Source organism: Sceloporus undulatus, unplaced genomic scaffold, assembly GCF_019175285.1.
Source record: "Sceloporus undulatus isolate JIND9_A2432 ecotype Alabama unplaced genomic scaffold, SceUnd_v1.1 scaffold_16, whole genome shotgun sequence".
Classification (NCBI taxonomy): domain Eukaryota; kingdom Metazoa; phylum Chordata; class Lepidosauria; order Squamata; family Phrynosomatidae; genus Sceloporus; species Sceloporus undulatus.
This window is the reverse complement of record NW_024802938.1, coordinates 121516-146318: the sequence shown is the minus strand read 5'-3', so window position 1 is coordinate 146318 and position 24803 is coordinate 121516. Positions and strand designations below refer to the sequence as shown.

Sequence of the window (24803 nt, the reverse complement as noted above, 5' to 3'; positions counted from 1 at the left end):
TCCAAAAATGCGCATAAATGGTCAAAAAATGCGCATAAATGGTCAAAAGAGGCTGCTTGAAAAGGGGGGGGTTGTTGCTTTGATTGGGGGTTGGACTGGATGTCCCTTGGGGATCCCTTCCAGCCTTGGGATCGTGAGGGAGAAGAGCAATGGGGAGGCTGCGGGAGCGGGAAGTAGACCACCCCCTCCTTTTCCCTCTGACACACACACACACACACACACACAGAGAGAGAGAGGAATCTCTCTCCCTGCTTCAGCTGCTGGAGGCCTGCTGCTGCCTGGCCAGCGACCCTCCTCCTCCTCCTCCCGCCATCCCCTGGCTGCCAGGCTGGCTCTCAGGGGAGCCCCTCTCTGGGTGCCAGGCTCCAGGCTGGAAGCGGCTGCCTCCGTGGGCATGCAATGTGCCCTCCTGGGGTTGGCCAAGTCCCCCAGCAAGAGAGGCGGCCTTGAATGGCCCCGGAGGGAGCAGGGGCCAGCAGGAGAGTAGGAGGAGGAAGAGGAGGAGGAGGAGAGCATCCCCTTCCTCCCGGCGCCAGGAGCCCTGCCTGCTCCTTGCCCAGCAGCAGCCCTTCTGCCCAGGGCTCTTTCCTCCTCCCCCTCCCCTCCGATGAGGGGAGGAAATGCCTTGCCCTTTGCCCACCCTCTGACCTAAATCCCTCCCTCAATTTGCCTCGATCGTGATCGAGGCCAAAGTTCTCATTCCCAGGACCCGGGGTTTTTAAAAAGAAACGGTATTTGCGCCAATTTCAAAAGACCCGCGCTAGGGGCCATTTACCACGGAATGGGTGTGCAAGCCTCGGATTCGCTTGTGTGAGATTTGAGGTGAGTATGAACTTCACGTGATTGAATCGGTTTCAGAACCGATTTTTTTGGTAGTGTGAATGAGCCCTTAGTGAGAAGGTGAACAAAGTTGTTTGAAAATCATAGAATCCTAGAGGTGGAAGAGACAAAAGACCACAGTAGTCAGATAACTCCTAAACTTTTCTATGTAGGCTTAAAGCATGACTCCTGCCATTTAGTATTTGTTTGTGTCCACAAATCACCTTTATCTCACTGGTGTAAGAGTTTCCACCTTTTGTGTTATCAACTTGTCTTCTGGCAAGAGTACAAGTGTATATTACAGCAGTATTGCAAGCAGAATTTTTACAGGCATTGCTACCACCATGGCTGGGTTCTGCATGCCAGGAGAAGCTTCACCTGCTGAATCCTCTGCTCTTAAAATGCACAGAAGACCTGCAGGGGAAGAAAAGCTGACAACACTAAGCAGGCTCACAGTCCCCAGCTCTTGTGGATGGCACAATCTGCATATGCATATTTCATATCCTGCGTGTGTGAACATTGGTAGGAAAACTATTAGAACCTGAAAGGTTGTTACAGTCTTGTCAGTGCTGACACTGACAGATGAGATGAGTTACTTCTACTAGCAGGTGAATGTGCTTATATTTTCCTTGTGTATCAATCATACATATCTAAAAAAGGGTTTTTTTTATCAAAAAGTAAAACTCTCCTATTTCTTGACATTCGTTCTGCAGATTTATTTTTCTATTAATGACTTCCCGTTCTTCAATCTGTGTCTCTTCCTGGCAGATAATAGTCTTTTTTCCCCCACTATTCTTTTCTCTTACCTCGACTTTTGCCTTGTTTGCAGCTTGTTACTTGGACTCTGGCAGAATGTAGATACAAGAGGTTTCCCACAATCAGCTCAATAATTCCACTTCAGACCTAGTATTACTATCACGGCTGACAACTCATTATCCAGAAACCATGGTAGGCTTAGGGTTCTGCCTATTAGCTGTTCTGTGAATACATCTTTCTTTCTTTCCTCTCACTCCCACCCTCCCTCTCTTTTATTCCTGGTCAAAGTCCTTGTGCTGAATTTTCCTCTTGTTTGTGAAATCAATAAGTTGCACAGTTGTAATTGAGGGCAGATTCTTCCCCCTGTCATTTATGCCAACAGTTCAGAAAGGATAATGTGAGTGAGCTGTGGAGTCCTGTGAAGGTCTTGCATGATATTTCTTGGTAAGGCAGAAAGAAAAGAGAGCTTGCCTCTACTGATGTGGCCTGTCTCTTCCAGCCACTCATGTATGAATGATTAGAGCTGACTCCCAGACAGAACATTTCCCCATCTGAGAAATGGGGGACTCTTTTGCCTTTCCCCAGAGGCAAAGAACTATAACGGCCTCTCTCTTTTTTTGCATTGGGAAAAAGTGGCACAGAAAAATGCATCGACTCACCCGAGGTCACAGGCCAAGTTGCAAAGAGTATTGGGAACTGAACACCAGACCCCTAGCTTAGCCACAAAACCTCTCATTATTGTCAGAGACAGAATTAGATTTCCTTGAAGGAAAGGGCAAATGTGCCCTGTCTTGGCTATGTTAATAGTAGATCATTTGGGTCAGATGTTCACTGTTTGTTCTGCATTTCTTGGGGTCTGTTTGTTTGTTATGCTTAGATTTCATGTCAACAACCACATGTTTGTAGAAACCTAACTTATCCCAATAAACCTACTTGACTCTCCCTGGTGCTGAAATTTCTTTTCCGCACTAAGGATAGTCATGTAGGTTTATTGTGACAGATTAGCCAAGCACCATTTTGTTTCAGCCTCGAAGCTAGTTCAGTAGGTCAGTAACACAGGGACCCATCAGATGCAAAACTGCCCTGAGCCCTAGAACCTTGGGAAAGCAACTTGTTGGCATGAAACAGGCCAATCCACCTATCCTTTCCCTTCAGGTGTTCAACAACACATAATATATGTTACGCTTAGTTAAATTTACATGTAATCAGTAGACTCCAAAGGTTTTATATCTGTAAACAAGATTAGTCATTTGTAGTTTGGTTGCCTAAGAATGAATTGTCAATGAATATTTTATATAAACTGGGCTGTAACTGAGAGAAGTGGGGGCTTCCTCCTGTGCCTCACCAAACTATAAACCTCAGGAGCTTGCTATCTGCAAATTCAAAATGCCTCTCCCTAAACTGCAATTTCCACAGGACAGAACCACATACTCTGCAAGAAACCCAGTTTGTCAAGGATAGCCCTGATTAATCTTTTGCCATCCTTCTTTTTCAATCTCCCAGTTTCTTTCTCATCCTCTCACTTTTCCCCTTTGACTTCTGCTTGTGTCAGTTGCTCCAGACTGAGTTCAAAAGGTAGTTTGCATTCCATTAACTTGGCAGGGAGGAGAAGAGAGGAAGCAGTAGAATTATGCCTTTCCCAGTAGGCTCAGGCAAAAGCAAATTGCTGCAGAATTTTCTAGCTTGTATATTCTTCCTTATTAATAACTTTTGCTATCTTGACCATACTCTGATGTTGGCTTGGCCACATGTGTCCCAGTTTTCACCTGTGAAATGTCGGAGGATATGGAACTGTTGGAAAACAAAGCATTCTTTCCATAGGATGAACGTTAAGGTGGAATCACAGTGCTGTAATTATGTAGTATGAAAGGGCTCCTGGATGTATCTTTCTCAATCAACCACTTTTTTGTCCTTTAATTCTTTCCCTTTCTTTGAACCCCTAAGGGGATTTGGGTGTTATTTCCTCTTTATTAGAATTCTAAAGATGGCAAGAGATAAAGGTCAAAGCTCTGTTACACCTATTCCCAGTGCTACAGCCTCAAGACACATTTCTATGACTGTTCTTGAAGTAATAAGATGGACATTTTAATACAAAATACAATAAACAACATTGTGTTTAGTTCTGTAGGTGTTCTTGGATGAAAGCATTTATGTTAGGGACCAAACCTGGGCTTTGGGCTATACCAGTGAGCCAAGAAAGGTAAAAAAGCCAGACTTAAACCAACATCTGCTGCTTTAGCAAAGCAGTCCTATGGTTGTGTCCCACAGCCCCTAAGCTAATCTTGGGGTTATGGTATTAATTAAAATATTGTAATCACATTATTTTTCCTGTGCCTAATGATACTGAACTGTGCACAGGTTTTTAGATTTAAAAAATAGCTTGATGAGATCAGAATCCATCCTATAAAACAGTCAGACTTGTTGGGTTCAAAGCTTTGCATGATCAGCAAATCAGTTCTTGCTGGAGAATACGTCCCTCCTGACAAGCATGCTTCATTTAGTATGTTTAAATTTTACAATTTTTTTTTTGCATTCTGACTCAACAGAACTCCTGAAGAATTACAGTCAATTAGCCTCCAATTAAACTCCTCGTACATATACTGTATAAAGCTTCACTCTTAAATTGTAGCTATACCATACTGTCATCTAAAATTTAAAGATAATTTAGATTCTAAATTAAGAGTGTTTTCACACCCCTTGTTAAATCATCTGAGCTAATACAAAAATAAAAAGCTATTAAATATTCAAGTTTTGATTTGGTGCACAGTTATTTGCACAGATTCAGTTCTACTCAGTAGGGTCTATGAGCCCATGACTATTCGTTCCGCCATTCCTTTCGTAACCCGAAAATTTCGTAGCCCGAAAAGGCTTTCCGTTAGCACTGGAAAGCCTATAGTTGCACTTTGCAGCATTTGAATTTCGCGCCGAAATGAATTTCGTAACCCGAAAAATATTTCATAACCCGAAACAGTTTTTGCCAATCCAACTTTTTCGTATCCTGGAAATTTCGTAACCCGATCATTTCGTATCCCGAGGCACCAGTGTACACTACAGAATTGCAGTGATGGGATCTAACTTAAAGTGAGTAACAGATGGATCATTTGGGCTGGCACACAACCTGTTTTATTTCAACTTATCTTCCAACAGAAAAAAAAGCTTTAACATTTTTGCTAGTAAAAATAACTGAGATCCCAGGACTCTATGGGCAAAACTATCACTTTGAACTGCAGTCAGAAGCAGATTGGAAAAGAGAAGAGAGGGGGCAAGGAAAAATGAGCTGAAAGAAAAGCGAGGGTGCTCTAGACTAGGGGCCAGTAATAGTTTTCAATAACTAAAGAAAAAGACAGAAAGTCAGAGTGATTAAAAATGTAGCCTGTTATAAATGTGCATATGTGTGCGGTGGGGTGTGTGTGTGTGTGTGTGTGTGTGTGTGTGTTACACCTAGAAATGGTTGCAATAAACTAGGTAAACTGAAGGGATTTTCAGAAAGAAAATGAAACATAACAGATATATATCCAATTCTATACAATGCAAGGGGTCTCTGTACAAATCAGAGAAATGCACATAGGAAATAGTGAATTGTTTTCTGGATTGACACACTCCAGGGGAAGATCCTGGGAGCAATCACTTGCAAAAAATGTAAAGATAGGTTTGATGAAATGTCATGATTTAAAAACCAAAGGCAAATGCACTTGAAGCTACACTATTCAAAAGATAAGTAAATGACACGTTTCAATACACCATGTTCATTGTAGTCTTGCTTTTATTAAGAGAAAATAATAAGAGCAGAGAGTTCATGGGAGGCATGGCATTTCCTTCCTCCCTTTTCTCCCACATGGTCTGAACACCTTCAGATAAACAGCTCCATTTAGTCAGTCTGTGCCAGAGGAAACTTGCTGAGTAGGAAGGGATTTGACATCAATGGGGGTGGTGTTTTGTCACATTAATGACATGTTTATGCTTTCCAGTCATGGTGAAGGTATCTTGAGGATAATGTGAAGACAGAGAGAAACTGTAATCACTGATGAGGATGTTAAGAATGCAGAATTCTTTGCAAATAGATTGACTACGGGTCAGAGAGTGTCATGAGGGCCCATGAACTCCAAGTCAGGCCTTGTTGTGGGAGTGGAGGGGCAAATGTAAGTGCCGTGCAATCTCAGAATAGAAGTGATCCTTCTTATTATATTTTCCCATGTGATAATTGTTGCTGTGCCTCAAGGACACACAGAACTGTTCCAATGCATCAGATGGGGATCGTTTATTTTCTTGTCAGGCAATTTCCCTGGAGGTGACAAACCAATCATGCTTCTGGTATCACTTCTTGAACTGAATCTGTGGCCCCACTCTTCAGGATCTGTAATAGGCCTATCAGTTCCGATCACCAAGATGATACAACCTGAGGTTTAAATGTCAGGTGTTAAAGCGCCCAATTTACAGCACTATATGCTATACAAAGATAAAGAGATGAAAGGAACTGAAGTGAGGGGAGGAGTTCTTCGGAGAAAATAGGAGCTGAAGTCAATAGATTGAGAGGAGAGATTATAGGAAATAAGGCTGGTATTACCAAAGGGCCTGAATACTGAAAACCCACAGAATTATCTCTTTTACTGCCTATTGTGTTGATATGTAAGAGCTTAAGACATTACATATACACTAAAAAGAGCTGGGCCCCGAGACACATTTTTATTCCAATCCATGCAACTGCACATTACGACTCGAAAGCTACATCTCAATTACTTCTAAACTCTATATTTGAATGCCGACTTTGAACTGAATCTTTGACTGCCAGAAACATGATCCACTTTTGTGCCTTGGCAGAACATCACTCAGCAATGGCAAAGCCAAACTTTTGGACTTAACTAGCATGCAATTATATCCCTTTATTTTCTGTATCTTTTTGGTGATTTTCTTTTTCTTTCTTCTTTTTTTTGTGTGTTTTTCAATACTGTATAATCACAAATTTACAAAAGTGATAATTTGCTACTTGTTATTTCCCTTTGGCTCCAACAAGGAGAAAGCTGTGTTTATTCAATGGATCCAAGATCTTTAATGTCAAAGTGGTTCAAGATCTGCCATGAAAATTTGCTTTTCTGATGCATTTGGGGATTGCCTGCAATGATCCTGCAAGACCTCTGGGGCCAGCCTATCGGGAGGATTAACTCAGAAGATATCAGCAAAAACACAAGGGAGAGAGGTCGATTGGCCCTGACACCTACATGGTGGCTTCTGAGTGGAGTGTTTACTTTTGCATGTTTTTAAATGGCTCTATATTTTTAACTTAGTATGTTTTTAATTTTGTATTTTTAACTTGCTATACGGATGTGATGTTTTCTGTTTTTAAATTTGTACTGTTTTAAAGGATCTTTTGTGAGCCACCTTGGGTCCAATTTAAGAGAAAGATGGAGTATAAATTAGGCAGATAGATAGATGGCTGGCTGGATGACAGGGAAAAGAGGAAAGAGCGGCCTGTGGTGTAAGCATGTAGCTAACTGTTTCATGTCTGAGCAAGAAAAGGAATTCCAGGAAAACCTTGTAGGAAACCAGGGGCTGCCTATTCAGATGTGTTAGGTTTTCAGTTCTTTTGAAAAGGATTGGACGGCTGGGAATGGCAATATATGGAGTTGGAGAATATTGTGTTTTTACATATGGACCTGTTGAGCATGTTGTTGTTTTTCCCTCTTGCATTCAGCGGCATCCCTGCACCAGTTGTCACCTGGGGCAGGGAGGAGGGGACAGGGCTTCCAGGGGTGGAACTTGTGGGGCCAGGAATTCTGGGGGCCAGGGCTTCTGGGGTGGCATGTACTTCCTCCCACTGTGCTTCCAGTTGAATTTGCTTGATATACCTTTAACTACCTTTTCTCATGCAATATTCCTCCCCCCCTTAAAGAATTTCACTTCTTAAAAGTTTGCTTTATTACTTGAGTGGGAAGATCTGGCCACAGATCTCTATGACAAGGAATACCAGGGATACAGTAATTTTTTTCTCTCTCCCTGTAAACATAAAGGAGAGGGGGAGGGTGTTGAGCCTTACATTTTCTGTACCCCAGATAAAGAAAGGAAGATTGACTTTCCAAGGGCTTGATGGCACTACACTGGGAAGAGATGGGCAAGTCTAGGCAAAATCCAGCCAAACGCCAGTCCCCTTTTTGCCACAGTCCCACAAGGAGGCTAACTATCTGATGTCATATTTCCTAATAATTTGAGAAAGTATTGAAAACTATTTTTCAGTGTTTTCAAACCAACTATGTTGGAAAGACATTTTGGCATTCCATATATGAACTGGGCACGTCTGTGTGTTAGGGAAGAGTTAGGAAGTGTATTATTGATGCTACTGTTGTAATTTTTTTTAACAGATTGAAGAAACAGATTTGTTGTTTGCATGATGATGATTTTGAAAGTCATAAACAGCCTTCCTCATCATGGATGCACAGTCTTAAATAACTGAATCAGTGTTTAATTTCAAGTCAACTTGGTTCAAAGGTAGACAAAAGCCAGATGCAAGCTAAAGATATTATTATAATTTTTAAAATAGTTCTGGATTTCTCATACATACCATACGAAACATAGAAAGCCTGATAATTTCAGCTGTGAATTTTGGAAAGCTTTGCTACAATCAAGCTATCCTCTTCAACCATTATTCACTAAGCTGCTAGAAAGAACAATTAGATTCTGCACATTCTGAAGCAAGTTGAAAGGGAGATGAAAGAAGAGATATCCTCAGTTTCACTTACAGTATTATTTCCTGAGATATTCTTTTGGAGAGAACAGTAATTTAATGTAGTATTCTATGATAAAGACCATAACAATGGAAGACAAGGGGGCTACATTAGCCCTCTAAGAGACCTTGTAGGGTGCACCTCCCCACGCAAAGAAATATGTTTTAATTGTTGTTCAAGATGACCCAGGGTCCATCTAGGAAGTATGGGGGCATTTTTGTCCCTATGCTTTGTTTTTGGGACCCCATGGTACTCAGAAATCACTTCCTACTTTAGAAAAAGTCCTTTTCTTGGCTTATAATGATCTAAGTTCCCCCAAAACATGGTGGAAATGTTCCCTGCGTTCCCTAGATAGCTTCCGGGGACTTCTGAAGCAAAAATGGTTGGGGTGGATCTTTTAAAAACAAGAAACAAAACCATTTACCATATCTAGGCGGCCTGTGAGCCAAAAGAAGTCCAACACTTTCCCCACCTCTTCTTTATATCACCCTACCTTTACCTTTTTTAATCCTAACTCTAGATATGTTTCACTATGGCCTCTATCCTATCCTACCCCACCACACCCCAATTAACCTGCCCAATAGTAGTGTTGGTTGGAGATAATAGGAGTTGTAATCCAATACATTTAGGGAAAACTAGTCTAAGCTCTTAGGAGATCCCCTTTAAAATGTGGGCATTGACATCAACACCACCAATCCCAGCTAAGTCTATGATTTTGTATATGATATTAAATATGGAAAATTGAGGTCACATTGCCTCCTCGGTCTTTTGTGCTTTATTCCCAGAACTCTCACTTGTAAGAGAAACATACTTGCTTCCCTCCATTCGTGCACTAAATTTTCTAAGTAGAAAATGTGAGTGTGACACATCTTAAAAGATAACTATACAAGAGTTCCTTCTTTTTGTCTCCCTTCTCCCCCCCCCCACCTTTTTACTATTTTGGTCAGAAGAAGGATTAAGGGAAAGAAAGATAAAAGGGAACGAACTTAGATACATATAGCTGCAAAATAAATCTTAGATTTCCTGATGAAATATTGTATTTAGGTTGGATCCTCAGTTTTCAGAAGATCGATGCATAATCCTATGAAAGTTTAATCAGAGCTCCTACTATTTTCAAAGAGGCTTATTCCAAACAATGTAAAAAGGGAGGGGCATCAACAGAAAAATAAATATAAGGGAGTAATATCAACTCTGTGTTGTACCATTCCTCTCATTCTCAAAATGATGTCCTTGTTTAAACACATTCTGCCCCTCAACCCTATTCAGAGCAACAGCTAAGGGATCAGTAAAGCAGAGTGAAAACAGGCATACGATTGTACTACCCATACATGTGACTGTGATGGAACTATCTGTATTTCACTCATTTATTTTCTCTTCTCTCCTCATTGTCCATCTGATAAACTGTATGCTCATTGCAGAGCAAGAACCAGTTCTAGTTTTGCTCATATTGTAGAAATGTTTCCATCATTAGTTCTGTAATTAAAAAAACAACAACCCAATAACAGCTATCTAATTTCCTTAATTTCCTCTCTCTCTCTCTCTCTCTCTCTGCTTTATAAATATCTGCTTTCTTGCTACGCATACAAACATAGACACAGTCACATATACACTTCTCCCACCTATCTCTTCAGTATCATATTTCTTGGACTCTTTTGACTCTTCCTGATTGAGGAAAATGGAATGTGGGTTATTTTACCTCAAGAAGAATTTCCATATTGTTAACTGCCTAGACTAGCTCTTGATGTAATGAAATTTGATTATTGAGCACGGCTGTGGTAAAACTGGATACCACTGGGGCCCAACGTCCATTTTGATGGTTCAATAAATCACTTTGTCCAAAGTAGCTGTAACTCTCTGAAATCCTGCCTGCTAATGGACAGAAGGTTAAAGTCTTCCTCTCAGTGTGACAAGGGTAAAAAAACTCTTAATAGCTGAAGCTGACAATAAGACTGACACCCCATTCTACTTTTAAATGCAAGCCCTTTGTGCACATGCACCCACCCTGAAATGCCCTGGGAATATCTGAAGCAAGAACCCTTGTCTGTAAAAGAAATATGATTAATTATTCACCAGGCACCTTAGGAGTAACAGACACATTACAGGCATTTGGAGTATAACAGGCATCGACCCTAAAGAGGGAAGACTGAGTTACATTTAGACATCGTAAGATGGCTAATAATATGTTCCTCCCTATTAGAAATAGGGAGAAGAGAAAGTGTAACAGTTTAGTAGTGAGGGGGATTACAGAGATATCTACTTTGTTTGAATATGTGCACATATCTTGTCACAACGGATTACTGAGAGCAAAGCTCTGGTAGAATTCTAAAATCAGCTAGGCAGATGTATTTGCAGTTTACAGATCTTGCTTGTTATTGTGTGGTGTCACGCAGAATAAAAAAAAGGGGGGGGGGAATGTACTAGCGTTGAGGGAATGAAATTACTGCTGTGTGCTCTATATTAGCAGCCAAGGTATGCTAGGCACAGAAATGACATGTTCTAGGCCCATAGGGCTAACAGCGGAAGCCAAAAGAACAGGACAACAAGGGGAGGAAAAGCTAGGACTTAAGAAGGAGCAGTGAGTATGTGATATGAAAAAATTATCTGGTAGGAGAGGTGTTTGCTGAAAAGGTTTTGGGAAGGGATTTTAGATACGCTGCAAGGAAATTTGTTCATTTATTTATTTGATTTATACTGTATATTGTCTTTCTCCCAGAGTTGGGATACAAGGCAGCTTCCAACACAGTTCAAAACATTCCAGTAAAACACAATAAAATATACACTACAGAATGCAGATTAAATTAATTATACTAGCAGAGCAGCAATTTTTTAACAAAATTAAATAACACAGTGATTTTAAAAATAGTAAAATTTTCCAAAGTCTAGTGCATTAGTTTTAAAACCTCAGATTGTAAAACCAAGGCCCGTTTGAAAAGCAAAGTGACAGCAAGAAGTGGAATTGACATCTTTTGGAAGAAGGAACCACCACCAAGTGGCCGAGAAGGAGTTTTTTGTGGGTTTTTCGGGCTATGTGGCCATGTTCTAGAAGATTTTCTTCCTGACGTTTCACCAGCATCTGTGGCTGGCATCTTCCTGTCTTCCAGGTGTATCTCTGAATTGATGGGACATAGAGAAGGGCCTTTTCTGTAGATTTCAAAGCCTAGGGAGACTTACATGGGAGAGTATATTGATCACACACATACACACATGAACCCAAAAGAATGCATCCACTGCTTCATAACTGAGGCACCTTAGAGCCCCTACATTGTTAGCTGGTGAGTGGGGGTGTTAAAATAATGGAGCAAGGTGGGTGACAGGATCCCAGGGATAAAATCTGTGTGATCAACCTGGATGACACAAACTGTCACAGGTGTTATCAGAATATTGGTGATACCAAACCCCAAATCTCTAGACTGTACATCCAAGCTGTTCTAAGTAGATATTAAATACCATGAAGGATAAGAAAAAGCTGCAAAGAATATTAAAGATCAATGGCCAATTTGTCCAACAGGAATCCCCCAGCAAAACCTTTTAAATACTTCCTTTGAAGAAGGAATGAAGCCACTGCAAAACTATTTCTTCAGCTCCCATCCCTGAGAGGTGGTGAACAAGGATACCATGGTCAATGATATTCAAACCCCCTAAAAAGTCCAGCAGAAACAGGGCACATTCCTCCTACTTGCTCCACCAAGGCAACCAAAGCCATCACTACCTCATAACCAAGTCAGAATGAAGCCAGACAGGAAAATCTTTTCATAAAATTCATTTCATCTAGGAACCTGTGCAGAAGAGAGGCCAACACACATTCCAGAACTTGGTGAAAAATTGGAATATCGGATTGGATGCTAAGTAACTAAAGCAGAAGGGCCTCACAAAAATGGCCTCACAACCACTTTTTTTATGGCATGTTGCCTTGCTGAGAAGAGGCATTCACAGCTCCCTGCAGCTCCCTTTATCTGGTTTGCCATTTCTGTCCCACTCCAGCTGTTTTTATAAGCTAGGAAGGACAAGGATTCAGAAAACATGTGGCCGGAATCCAATATATTTTTCAGATTAAATATGTCCCTAAACATGATGACAGTGACATAACATCATAATGTTCCCAAAATCTCACAAGGAAGCATTCTGTTAGCAACTGCAATTTCTTACAATACTTATTTCTTAAATATTGCCCCCTCTAAATTTTCTTACACTGTCCACCAAATAGTTATCTTCTTACCCACATGATTATTAGTCGGTGGCCACTTGCACATCGTCAAAAAGAAGAAATGCATCACTAAAGAGGACAGGACTTGCAGAAAATTTGAATTTGTTAATTTCTATGTTTAGATGCATGTCATAGTTAAGTCACTTTCCCAGTTCCCCATGGATAAATTAACCAGGATTAACAATATCCTACATGATAGAACTGCTAGACCCCTTCTGTCCAACTCAGTAGGTGTTCACACTTATACTGTACGTGTGTTCATACTGTATGTGTGTACATAAATATACACATACATATACATAGGTTGACATGTTCATTATCTCTTTACTTGTGTAATTCCGGATTTGTACTCAAGCACAAGAATCTTCTTAAATTCAGAGAGGAGAGTAAATGCATAGCATGACTAGAATCAACAGATGTATAGTTGAATACATGTTTACTCTGTGTATGCTGTAAGTGTAGTAGCCCCCTACAGCTTGCCTGGAGCACAATTCCTTGTGTCCCTAAGGAGCTGCCATAGGAACGTCTGAGAATAAGAATGATATTTTGTGTGTGAGAGAGAGCAGGAGAGTAATGCTGAGAGAAAGTGGAATATCGGAGAGGAGAGAAAGCAAGCAAGGTGAACACAGGGACACAGTGCATGAATAAATGGTATAGGCACTATATTTGCCCATTGACTATAATAGTGCCTTGCTTTCCTGATCTACTCTACTCTGCTTACAACATACAAAAATGTTTATGATCGTTAAGCTTGCAGCAAGTTTGTTAACAAAAATATGCTTCTCATTTATGTTGAAACTGAAGAAAATTGTAGTAGGAAAAGGGTAGATTTAATTGTTTTTTCTGACAGGGATAAGTCGAACCCATGGTGTTTTGTTGTTTGCCTCACAGATACAGCTTTCCACTATTGTTAAGGTATGATGTTAAATACTTCAAAGGCATAGGAGCAACTTATACTGCTTGAGCAGCTGAGAGTTGTAATCCATCAAATGCTCTGACAGTACATTATCAGAGAGATTTCTGGTGGAGGAGGGTATTTTATAAGAACTTTTAAAAATTCAAGTGACCCAGGTATATTGTCTGATCAAATGATGACAGTCTAATTTACATTAGCGTGAGTACAGGAGAAAATAATACTCTACTGTCAAATACATCCATTTTAGAATGTTTTCTTTGCAGTTGTTTATAAATGGGGCTATCAGCAAGATGTCCCTTATCCAAAGAATTTAACACTAGAATTTTAAATGGAGAAAACATATTCCAGAAATATGGTGATAAGGAAAGTGCAGTCCAAGGGCTCATGAAGCTTCCCATGAAGGTACAGCCTGCTATTACCACCACTTCCACTAATTTTTCTCTTTCTTTATTTTAAAAAAGGGCTCCCCCATGCCCTCTACGGACTAGGTAAGGAATTATTCGTTACTATTTTTTTCCAAATTTGGCAAAATTCCCTGTCCCACAAGTTGTTTTAGGCTTGGAGGAGATTCTTTTCAAAACTTAAGTGAATTTCTTTTGGGGAGGAAAAGGCTGTCTCATAATCCTAAATCATGTCCACGGGGACCTGACAAAATTGCCCCACATGGTTCCTAGAGGGCACAAGGGAAGCCCCATGTTGTTTCTCAGTTTCTCTGTTTTCCTGCTTTTAGAGTGTTGCGGCATCTCCCAGTGTTTCCCAGTTTTGCAAACTTTGGGAGCAGAAATGAGGTGTGTGTGTGTGTGTGTGTGTGTGTGTGTGTGTGTGTGTGTGTTAGAATACTTCCTCTGTCCCAGTTTTCAACTGTGAACTAGTGAAGGGTATAATTCAAAGATATGGCCATGTTAGTCTGTAGAATCAGTCTGTAGATCATGTGTGTGTGTTTTTGTGTGCCTTCAAGTCATTTCCAACCTACGGCAACCCTAAGGTAAACTTATCATGGGTTGTTTTTGTTTTGTTTTTTGGCAAGATTTGTTCAGAGGAGGTTTGCCATTGCCTTCTCCTGAGGCTAAGAGCATGTGACGTGCCTAAGGTCACCAATGAGTTTCATGGCCAAGCAGGAATTGAACTCTGGTCTCCAGAACTGTAGTCTAACACTCAAACCACATAAAGTCCTTCCTGGGCAATAGTTCACTCCATGCATTTGAGGAAGTAGACCAAGACTACGAAAGCTTATACTTTCTTTCACACAGTTAGTCGCAAAGCTGCTACAAGATCCCTTCACATACAGATATTCCAGACTAACACAACAACATCTCTGAATTTTACACCCTGTTAAAAGATTGTTTCACCACAGTTAGCTAAGCCAAAGTCCTGTCTAAATAAAGAGGTCTTTCCCTGCCAGAAGAAGGAGGGCTGTTAGGGGGCCTACCAAGCCTCTCGCATGAGGGAGTTCCACAATTTGGGATCTGCCCCAAGAAAATGAAAGAGTCTTCTCAGGGGCAGCTCCCAAACTCCTATGTCCTCACCAAACGCATCTGCAGATTATGGTGGCAGGACTCAGAGAAAGCCTTTCCCCTCTCCCAAACAAAGATTTTAAAAGTCAGACAGGTTCATGACACCTCTAAGCGACTTTCCTTTCAGTTCTAAATTGATCCTCTTTGTTCTAAAGTTTTACATCAGTATTTAATGATATAATGCTTTTAAAGAATGGAAAAATGAATTGTTCAAGTTTGCCTCGAAGGCATCCATTAATTAAGCTGAACTAAGAACTCTATAAATAGCACTATTAAATCATATTATCTCCCGGGCTTCCTTCCCCTTTTATTTACATGCAACAAGAATTGGGACTTTGTAGACTCCCAGGCCATTCTGTGAATAGAAATGTGCAGGTCACCAATATGTACACAATGCAACTGGTTTATTGTTTAAAATCTTTTTTATTAAACATAGCCACATAACTTTTTAAAGGTACAGTGGTACCCCGGGTTACGAATGTAATCCGTTCCGCGGCGCCATTCGTAACCCGAAATCTTTCGCTAGCCGAAAAAGCCATAGGCGCTAGCGCTAAAAGCCGCGATTTCGTGTGAAAAAGCGCCGAAAAGCACCAAAATTTTTTTCGTAAGCTGAAAAAAAAAACGTAACCCGAAACAGTTTTTTCCTATGGGATTTTTTCGTATCCCGGAAATTTCGTAACGCGGTGATTTCGTATCCCGGGGTACCACTGTAACGGTTTTCCCTTGACAAGATTGTCTAGTTGCATCCAACTGTAGGGGGCAGTGCTCATCTCCGTTACTAAGCCAAAGAGCCAGCATTGTCAAAGACAACTCTGTGATCATGTGGCCAGCATAACTGCATAGAACACTGTTACCTTCCCACCAAAGTCGCACCTATTTATCTACTTGCACTTTTACATGCTTTCAAATTGCTAGGTTGGCAGAAGCTGGGACTAGCGATGGTAGCTCACCCCCATCACATGGTGCCTGGGCCTTGAACTGCTGACTTACTGATTTTTCGGTTATCAGAGTCAGTATCTTAGCTGCTGAGCCACCGTGTCCCATATAACCTTCTAAAGATATACCTAAAAATAACATACATAACAGCAGAATTACAAATTTAACAGCCCAGGTCCATCCCCACCTCCAGGAACACTCTAAACGGCTCTTTTCGGATCTGGGAGTTTTCTGACTTAAGAAAATGGCCAGCAGAATGCTCCTGGAAACAGGGATGGACCCGGGCTGTATTCGGGCAGCAAATTCGGTGGCAAAAACGTTCTGATAAGATCAGGATTTCACCCAAATCAGACTTTAAACTGGATAGAGGTACTGTATGCTGGTTTTAATAGCCAAGTGATAAGCTCCATAGTGAGATAGTTTTCTCTGAAAATAAATGTCTTATGACTGTGTCTGAGTAATAATTTTGGTATATATTAGGATGGGCTATATTTGGTTTTGTTCTGAAATGCTAAAAATCAAAGCATGGACACTTTTGAAAAGTCTAGGTGCATTAATAGGATAAACAAAATGGCTTTTATTTGTACTTATGTTTCAGCTGCAAAATGAAAACAAAATGAAAGCAAGACTGTGGCTTTCTCCACTGAACTCTAACTTTTCAGAAACATTATGAATATTTCACAGACCAAGTGGATATTAAAGGCTTACTGAAGATCCTTCAGAAAATACAAAATAAAAATATTTTTCATCTTACCAAAAAATGCTACTAAGCAGTTTTAATTTACTGTAATTATGGGATACAGGAGAAAAAAATATTGTATTTTTCTGAGAATGTTATTTAATCCTCTTCAGTGCAGAGCCTTGGGAAAAAACACATTTGGCCTAAGATTTACTTTTCCATGTCCTAAAACATTACTTCTTCAAATTCTAGTTCAATGTCACCTGATTCTCCAGTGAAATCTACAAACACAAGCAGCACTGTAGACCTTTTGGTCTGGTTCCATTCTTTCTTTCTTTTCAGCACATGCTAAGTTGTTTTTTAAGTGCTGGATTCTGCTGTTGCTTCCTCACCAAGTCCTTTTCAGTAGAATTGCTATCCTTTGTTCACTTGCTTTTATGATAGAGAAGCTGCACAATTATGTTGTCAAGTAGTTGGATTTCAGTTTTCTGTGCTGTTCTCCAAGATTTTTTTAAATTGAGTGATCTGACATCAAGTATGTAATTGTTGTAGTTAACTGCCTTTAAGTCGACTTAGACCTATGGCGACCCTATGAATGAGAGACCTCCAAGTCACTGTTTCCTCAACTATCCTGCTTAGCTCTTAAAGATGCATGGCCATGCCTTCTCTGATTGAATCTATCCATCTGTTATATGGCTTCTCTCTTTTCCTACGGCCTTCAGCTTTGCCAAGCATTATTGTGTTTTCCAGTGAGTAATTTCTTCCCATGATATGGCCAAAACACAACAACCTCAGTTAAGTCATCTTTGCTTCTAGGCAGAGTTTGGGTCTGATTTGCTCAAGAATCCATTTATTGGTCTTTTTAGCAGTCCACAGTATTTGCAGAATTCTTTTCCAGTACCACATGTCAAATGATTTTCTTCCTATCAGCTTTCTTCACTCTCCAGCTTTCACAATGCTATACTAGAAATGGCAAATACGATGGCAAGTACAGTCCTAACTTTAGTATTCAGTGATATAGTTTTACTCTTAAGCATCTTATCTAGTTCTTTCATAACTGCCCTTCCAAGTCCAAGTTATCTTCTGATTTCTTGACTGCAGTCTCTGCTCTGATAGATGATTGAGCCTACATTTGGAAAATGTTGAGCTATTTCAATATCTTTATCATCTACTTTAAAACTATGGAAGTCATTTGTGGTCATTATTTTTGTTTGTTTAATGTTTAGCTGTAAACCTTCCTTAGCACTTTCTGCCTTGACTTTCTTCAATAATCTTTCCTGATCTCCAGCATGTTCTGCTATTATTATGGTGCCATCTCCATGTCTTAGATTGTTGATGCTTCTTCACGCAGTTTTTATGCCTCCTTCTTCTAAGTCTAATCCTGTTTTTCATATGATTTTTCTGCATACAAGTTAAACAGATAAAGTGATAGAATACAGGCTTGTCTGATCACCTTGTCAATTGTAAACCATTATGTTTCTCCATACTCTGTCCTAATAGTAGCCTCTTGTTCTGAGTACAGAATATGCATCAGAACTATGAAATATTGTATTGCTATATGATCCCTATTTCTTTAACAGCAATCTGTAGGTTCTCATGATCTTTATCATCAAATGCTTTTTTATGGTCTATAAAGCACAGGCTGATTTTCTTTTGAAATTGCTTAGTATGCTCCATTATCCAGTATATGTTTGCTATATGATCTTAGTGTCTCTTTCTTTCCTGAATCACGCTTGAACATCTGGCTCCATATGTGGTAAAATTTTATTGTAAAATTTTGAGCCACACTTTCCTTGCATGAGAAATTAATGCAATCGTCCTGTAAGTATTACAGTTCCTGATGTCTCCTTTTTTTGGAACTGGAATATATACTGAATGTTTCCAATCTCTGGGCCATTGTTTCATTTTCCAAATTTGTTACAGATTTTAATTAGAACTAGAGTAGATTCTGTCTCCAGCTCTATTGGGATGCCGTCACTTCCTGGTAACTTATTTCTCTCAAATGTTCTGAGTACAGCTGTCACTTCACGTTTTAAAATTGAAAGTTTGTCCTCATGTGGTTCTTCTTTAAATGAATCTGGGGCAGTACAAACTGGCACTTTGTGCCGCCCTGACTGCGGACTATGGCTGAATTAGGGCAGAGCATTTACATTCTCCGAGCCCTAGTTCCGTCGCACATGTGGCATTATGGCATGCACCCGTCTACAAGGGGTGCACCATTATGATGCACAGGCAGTGCAGTGCCCAGATGGCACTGGCCAGAAGGGGCGTCATCATGGCGCACGAGTGCCACTATGGCGCCCCTTCCAGGAAGCGGCTTGTTAAGGAAAAAGCAACATGGGTTATACAGTATATGAAATAAAACATGTATGTGAGAGTCAGGGTGACTCAGCAGAAGCCAATTGAGAACCACACAGGTGTAAATGGTAATACAATTAACAAGTCCTAACTGCCAAGGACAAGAAATGTAAAGTGGATAATTGGACACACCTGACAATTGTTAAGTGGTCAAGGCTGAGATGATGAAATCATTAATTGTAGGATGAATCAAGAGAACCAATGAAAATGATGTACACGCCTACTGGGTGGAAACAGACAACAGTGGGTGGTACCATGCATTGACTATAATAATGATTATGCATCCCAATGTATTTTGTGGGTTGTAGAGTGGATAGTGAGGAGTAGAGTATTGTTGTGTTGGATAGTATTGGAGCTGTATATAGTAGAATAAAGTAGATCTTTTACATAAGACTACTGAGTTGTCTGGTGTCTTGGGTGAAGCTACAAGAACCAGCTGGATCCTGAAGAAGGGTGAAGACTTCTGTGGAAGCAAGAGTGAGAAGGCTTGGAGAGTTTGTCGGGGTCTTCAGCCTATTCTCTGTAACTCTTGCTAAGCTATAACCACTGGCCAAAACTGGTCAGCGCGGTGCACAACCAGGTGGTGAGTTCAAGCCAGAGGTGAAGAGCTACAACTCCCATCATCCCTACATTACAGTAGTTTCTTTTTGCTCCTGAAAAGGAGCGGATTGTTGCAGTGGTGTGTGGTTGCCACAGCAACGATCCAGGACTAAAAGGGGTGGTGTTTATCCGCCCATCTGTTGAGCCCCTCTGTCATCCATTTATCTCTCTTATAGAGTTATTCCCAGTATTGTTTCCATCATCCTTTATATTTCTCCTTGGTCATGTAATATATTCTCTGCTGGGCACAGAGCATCCCCACTCTTGGTTTAAATTTTCCCTTGATTTCTCAGATCTTGTTGAAGAGGTTTCTTGTTCTTTCTTTCTTTCTTTTTTGTTAGCTCGTATTTCATTGCATTGATTGTTATAGTAATTCTTTTTATTCGTGCACACAGGTCATGGTAATAGTTGACTATGCCACCAGGTACCCAGAGGCAGTGCCTTTGAGGCCTATGCATGCACCCCAGGTGGCCCAGGAGCTATTGACAGTATTTTTGCAAGTGGGGTTCCCCCAAATCTATTCTGACAGACACTTGCTTTATGAGCCGGCTGGTACAACAGCTGTGAAGTTGGTGGGGATACATCTTCTAAGAACGACAGTATACCACCCATAATGCAATGGGGCTGTGGAATGGTTTAATGCCACCCTGAAAGGGATGTTAAAAAAGTTTGTACTCAACCTCGGAAAAGGAGGGACCGGCTAATGTCCCCATTATGTCTTCCCTCACCAGGGCTCAAAAGGTACAAGTGCAGGAGCTTGTTCACAGGTTTCGAAAAGTGTTCTCCTCAATACCAGGATCCACTAAGGTGGTGCAACATAGAATTATCACCAAGCCAGGGAAGGTGGTGAGAGTGCCCGCTAGGCCCTGGCCTTGCCGGTTGCACAAAGTCATAAATGGATAAGATGCTGAAAATGGGAGTTATTGTAGAATCTAAACGTCCCTGGAGAAGTCCTCCTGTGTTATCCCGAAACCTGATGCATAGACTTTAGATGCCTTAATTCAGTGGCCAAATTTGACGCATATCCCATGCCGGGAGCAGATCACCTACTGGAAAAATTGGGGCGGGCCCAATTTTTGTTGTCATTGGACCTAACGAAAGAGTATTGGCAAATTGACATTCCAGAGGAAGTTAGAGAGAAGACAGCATTTGTTAAAATGCCCTTTGGGCTACATGAGGTGGCCGCCACATTTCAGAGATTAATGGATCGCGTTTTAGAACCAGTACAAGATTGCGTGGCTGCCTACATAGATGATATCATCATATTCAGCGAGATGTGGGAGGGACACTTAGACTATTTAGAAAGAGTGTTGCAGGAGTTAGAAAAGGCGAGGTTGACAGCAAATCCGGACAAATGTGCAATTGCCAGGCAGGAAGTAAAGTCCTCAGTTATGTCAAAGGATGGAAGGAGGGGAGGGGCGGGTCCCCCATCTGAAGACGTCAGACTCGAGGACCCAGACGGAGTTGCAGGGAAAGAGCAGGAGTCAGATGCAGGAGAGACAGCTGGTGCCAGGGTGGGGCCAGAGGTGGGGCTGGGCTTGGAGGTTAGAAAAGGGGAGGGCAAACTGGAATCAGGGGAGGAGGAGAGAGACAGGGAAAGCGCGCTACCCAAAGGACTGGAAACGGGCTACGAGGAGGAGATCATGGCACAGATATGGGACACCTGGTCTGCTGAAATAGGACGCCGCCATCTCCGCGGGAGGGCCAAAAAGGTGGGGAAGCGAGAGGGACCACCCTGTGGAAACCTTGGCCCTTAGATGAAATTGAGTGCCCTTACCAGACTCGCCCAATTATAGCTCCCGGCCCTCACCTGCTCTGGGATGTCCGTGGAAGGGGTTGGCCTAGGACCCAGGAGTCCCGGGGAAGAGTTATAGGAGAGGCTGCAGGCGGAGAGGAGGGGACCGACTCCAAGCCCTAAGCCAAAGTTACAGATGTGGGCGGTGAAGTAATGATGCAGTTGGTTTACTATTCTATTTTTAGTTTACTCTACCTTTTTCTGTTAGTAGTTGAAGGTCTGAGCCACAGTTTGCTCCTGGCCCTATTTTTGTGGAGAGAAGGGAGTTTCTCCATTTTCTACTTCCAGTTATGTAGTTTATTTGAGGCTGTTCAGTCTTCTAAGGACCATAAAGTCCTTTACAGTCCTACTGTGAACTGTAGTGAAAGCTCCTTGTTTTAGTGTTTCCTGCCTTGATGCAGCTTGATGACTCATGCAAAATTGCCACTTAATTGACCAATAATGATAATGATAATAATAATAATAATAATATAAAACATAGTTTGGATTTCAGCCATAGACCTGAATCTTGTCCCACTGTTTAGCACAGCAGCAAAAAGGAGGCAAGATGCTTCTACATGCTAAGTTTTTGCCCATTCACAGAATCCACAGCTCTGCTACTTTTTAGAAATCTAAATCCACACCAACCCAAAGTTTCCCAGTGCAAGAAAAAAAAACACAAGGGGAGGGCACAGAAAGAAATTGTATGATTAAAAATATCACAACTAGGGGAAGTAGTAAGAGCCTGGCATTTCCCTGGGACCATCAGTAAAAGGTACAGTCTAGACTTTTAAATGGGTAATATGTGCTTCATACAATTTTCTTTTTGTTTCAGAAGTTTAGAACTCCACAGAGAACCATATAAACACTGGAAGATAAGCCTTGTAAATACTACTGAAAAACAACCTTTGCTGGGATTCATTACTGAAATAATGTTTTCTTTTCCCTAATCCAAATGTATTTGATATTTGTATTTGTATTTCAGTCTCAATTGAACAGTTGACAGGCATTTCATAGTAAGGTTAAGAGGCTCTGGTGAGGTGGTGGGGCAGAGGAGCCTTCAGATTCAAGTTGAGGTAAATATTGTTGCAGAAATGCCCCAAAATCATGAGGATGCAGTGATTATTTATTTATTTATTTCATTTCTATGCTGCCTTTCTCCCCAAAAAGGGGCCCACAATAGTGTGATAACACACTATCCAGAACTTTGCTGGGTCTACCATTCAGCATAGACCAGTAATCTCTTCAGATGATAGATGCTGGAGACCAGTGGTAGTTGCCTTCTAGCTGCTCTCACAAATGTGGCCAGATGTTTCCTTTTGTTGGAAGATAGAATGGTGTATACCAGACACCCTGCTCCGGGACCCCTAAATTATCCTGCTGACTCTGGTGTACTGGAGGCTGCTATTCCTGCATGGAGGGGTTGGACTAGAGGGCTCTTGTGGTTGCTTCCAACTCTGTGATTCTATGATTTTATTATTGTGTCACTGGGTTCAGATTCTGCCACCAGCTCAGTCTGCTTCTGAATGTGGACTAAGGCAGTCATTTTGTCCTTCTCCTCATCCAGCAAAAGGACTTGTACTCATTGTGATTATGCATGTGATGGAATCCTGGAATTTGTAATTTTGTGAGGTACTCTGCTAGCAAGCTCTAGTGCTATAGTTCAGGAGAATGAACTAGAGCTCTCTGGCAGAGGAATTTAAGAAACTCACCAAATTAGGAGGATCATGACCAAGTTCTGTTATGTAGGACATAGTTCCTTTTGCATCCCCCCCTCATTTCCTCTCAGGTTCACAGCAGTGCAGCCAGAGAGCAGTCTTGCCTCACCAACCATAGATGCCAGGATCCCATGGGACTAAGCTATGAGAGTTAAAAGTGTACATCTCTGTCTGTCTTAAGAGGGAAATAGCAAAAACCCAGCACAATTAAGTTTATCACATGGCCCCTGGAGAATGGACCTGGTGTGGAACGGAAGGGGGTGGGAAGGGAATGGGGATATCACCTGTTTTATCACATGCGAGAACACCGCCGATGCTGCCAGAAGTCTCTGTTCCATTCCAAATCCATCCCCCAGAGACTTATTTTCAGGAACATGCAGCATCAGTGGCATTCTCACGTGCAATAAAACAGGTGTTATCCCCTTTCCATTCCCTTCCCGCCCTGTTCCATTCCACGCCAGGCCCATGTAACTGTCTCAGTGTTCATTTGGTTACAATATACAGCAGGCCCTCCACATTCGCTGGGGTTAGGGTCTCAGGGCCCCCATGAAAGTGGAGAAACTGCCAATTAAAAAAACCACTATTTTTTTTATTTGATATAAAAAACCAGCTATTTACATGATTTATACGATTATACATTATAATATATATAATCTTTACCAAAGTTTTCTTAACAGTCAATTACTTCCTTAGCCCATAATTCTAATTTGTGATTTATACATCCTTATCGTCGGATTCTTTAAGACTTACACTCACATTCCTTTTTAGTCTATAAAGTCCTTCTGAAGAGTTCTTAAACTATCGATTTAGACTAAATTTATTACTTGTTACTATTATTCAATCCTCCATGCTTTTCAATATCAATGAACCCCCTCCTTAAACCACTTAGCTTTACAAAATTGAATTATTGAGAACCAATCCTTCTCAGCCCTATCAATGTTTTTGTTTCTTAAATATAAAGTCAGTTTATCCATCTCTATCATGTCCAAGAGTTTCTGAAGCCAAAGATCTATATTTGGTATTTCAGGCTCTTTCCAATATTGAGCAACAAGTATTCTTGCAGTTGTTATCATGTATAGTATTAATTTACCAAATTTTCTTTCTATATCTCTTGGGATTTTATTTGTCATGTTTAATAAATAGATTTCTGGTCTCAGTTCAAACTTAATGTCCAATATTTTTTCAATTGTCAAGTGTATTTGTTTCCAATATTTTTCTAATTTAGGGCATCACCACCAAACATGCATCCAAGATCCTCTAGCTGAGTTACATTTCCAACATTTATTTGATTTTTCCTTGCTTATAAAAGCTAACCTATTTGGAGTCAGATACCACCTGTTCTCCATTTTCCAATAATTTTCTCTCAAAGCTTGAGATTGGGTAAATTCTTTTGTTTTCTTCCTCGCGTGCTTCCAGCTCTCCAAATCAATAACATTTCCACAATCCGTAGCCCATTTGATCATGGCATCTGTAACTACCTCTTGTTCTTGGTCTAGTTTCAGCAAGAATTTATATAATTTTGATGTTTTCTTTTTTTCCTCACTAAGTAATAATTTATCAAACTCTTCCATTTTATTGTTGATTCCAAATAACTTTACATCCGTTCTGAAACGTTCTTTAAGTTGTGTATACGAAAACCAATTCACTTTCATGTCTAATCGGTTTAGTTCCTCTATTGATTTCATTCGGGGAATATCATCTTGCCTTTTAACTATCAAGTCTTCATATTTCAACCATCTCTCTGTTGTTTCCCATCGTCCAAGAAAAGCTTCTTGTGGGGAGGTCCATAGGGGCAGTTTCCTGTAAATCTTTT

The 24803-nt window shown here is 40.8% G+C and overlaps 1 long non-coding RNA gene across 1 annotated transcript in view; it reads right to left on the bottom strand.

Moving 5' to 3' along the window:
- LOC121917356 overlaps positions 1-1828 on the bottom strand; it is a 52148-nt gene extending 50320 nt beyond the window's left edge. Inside the window, exon 1 of the long non-coding RNA XR_006101010.1 lies at positions 1626-1828. This is a non-coding gene — a long non-coding RNA (uncharacterized LOC121917356). The remainder of the gene's footprint in view (positions 1-1625) is intronic.
- Between the last annotated feature and the right edge of the window lie 22975 nt (positions 1829-24803).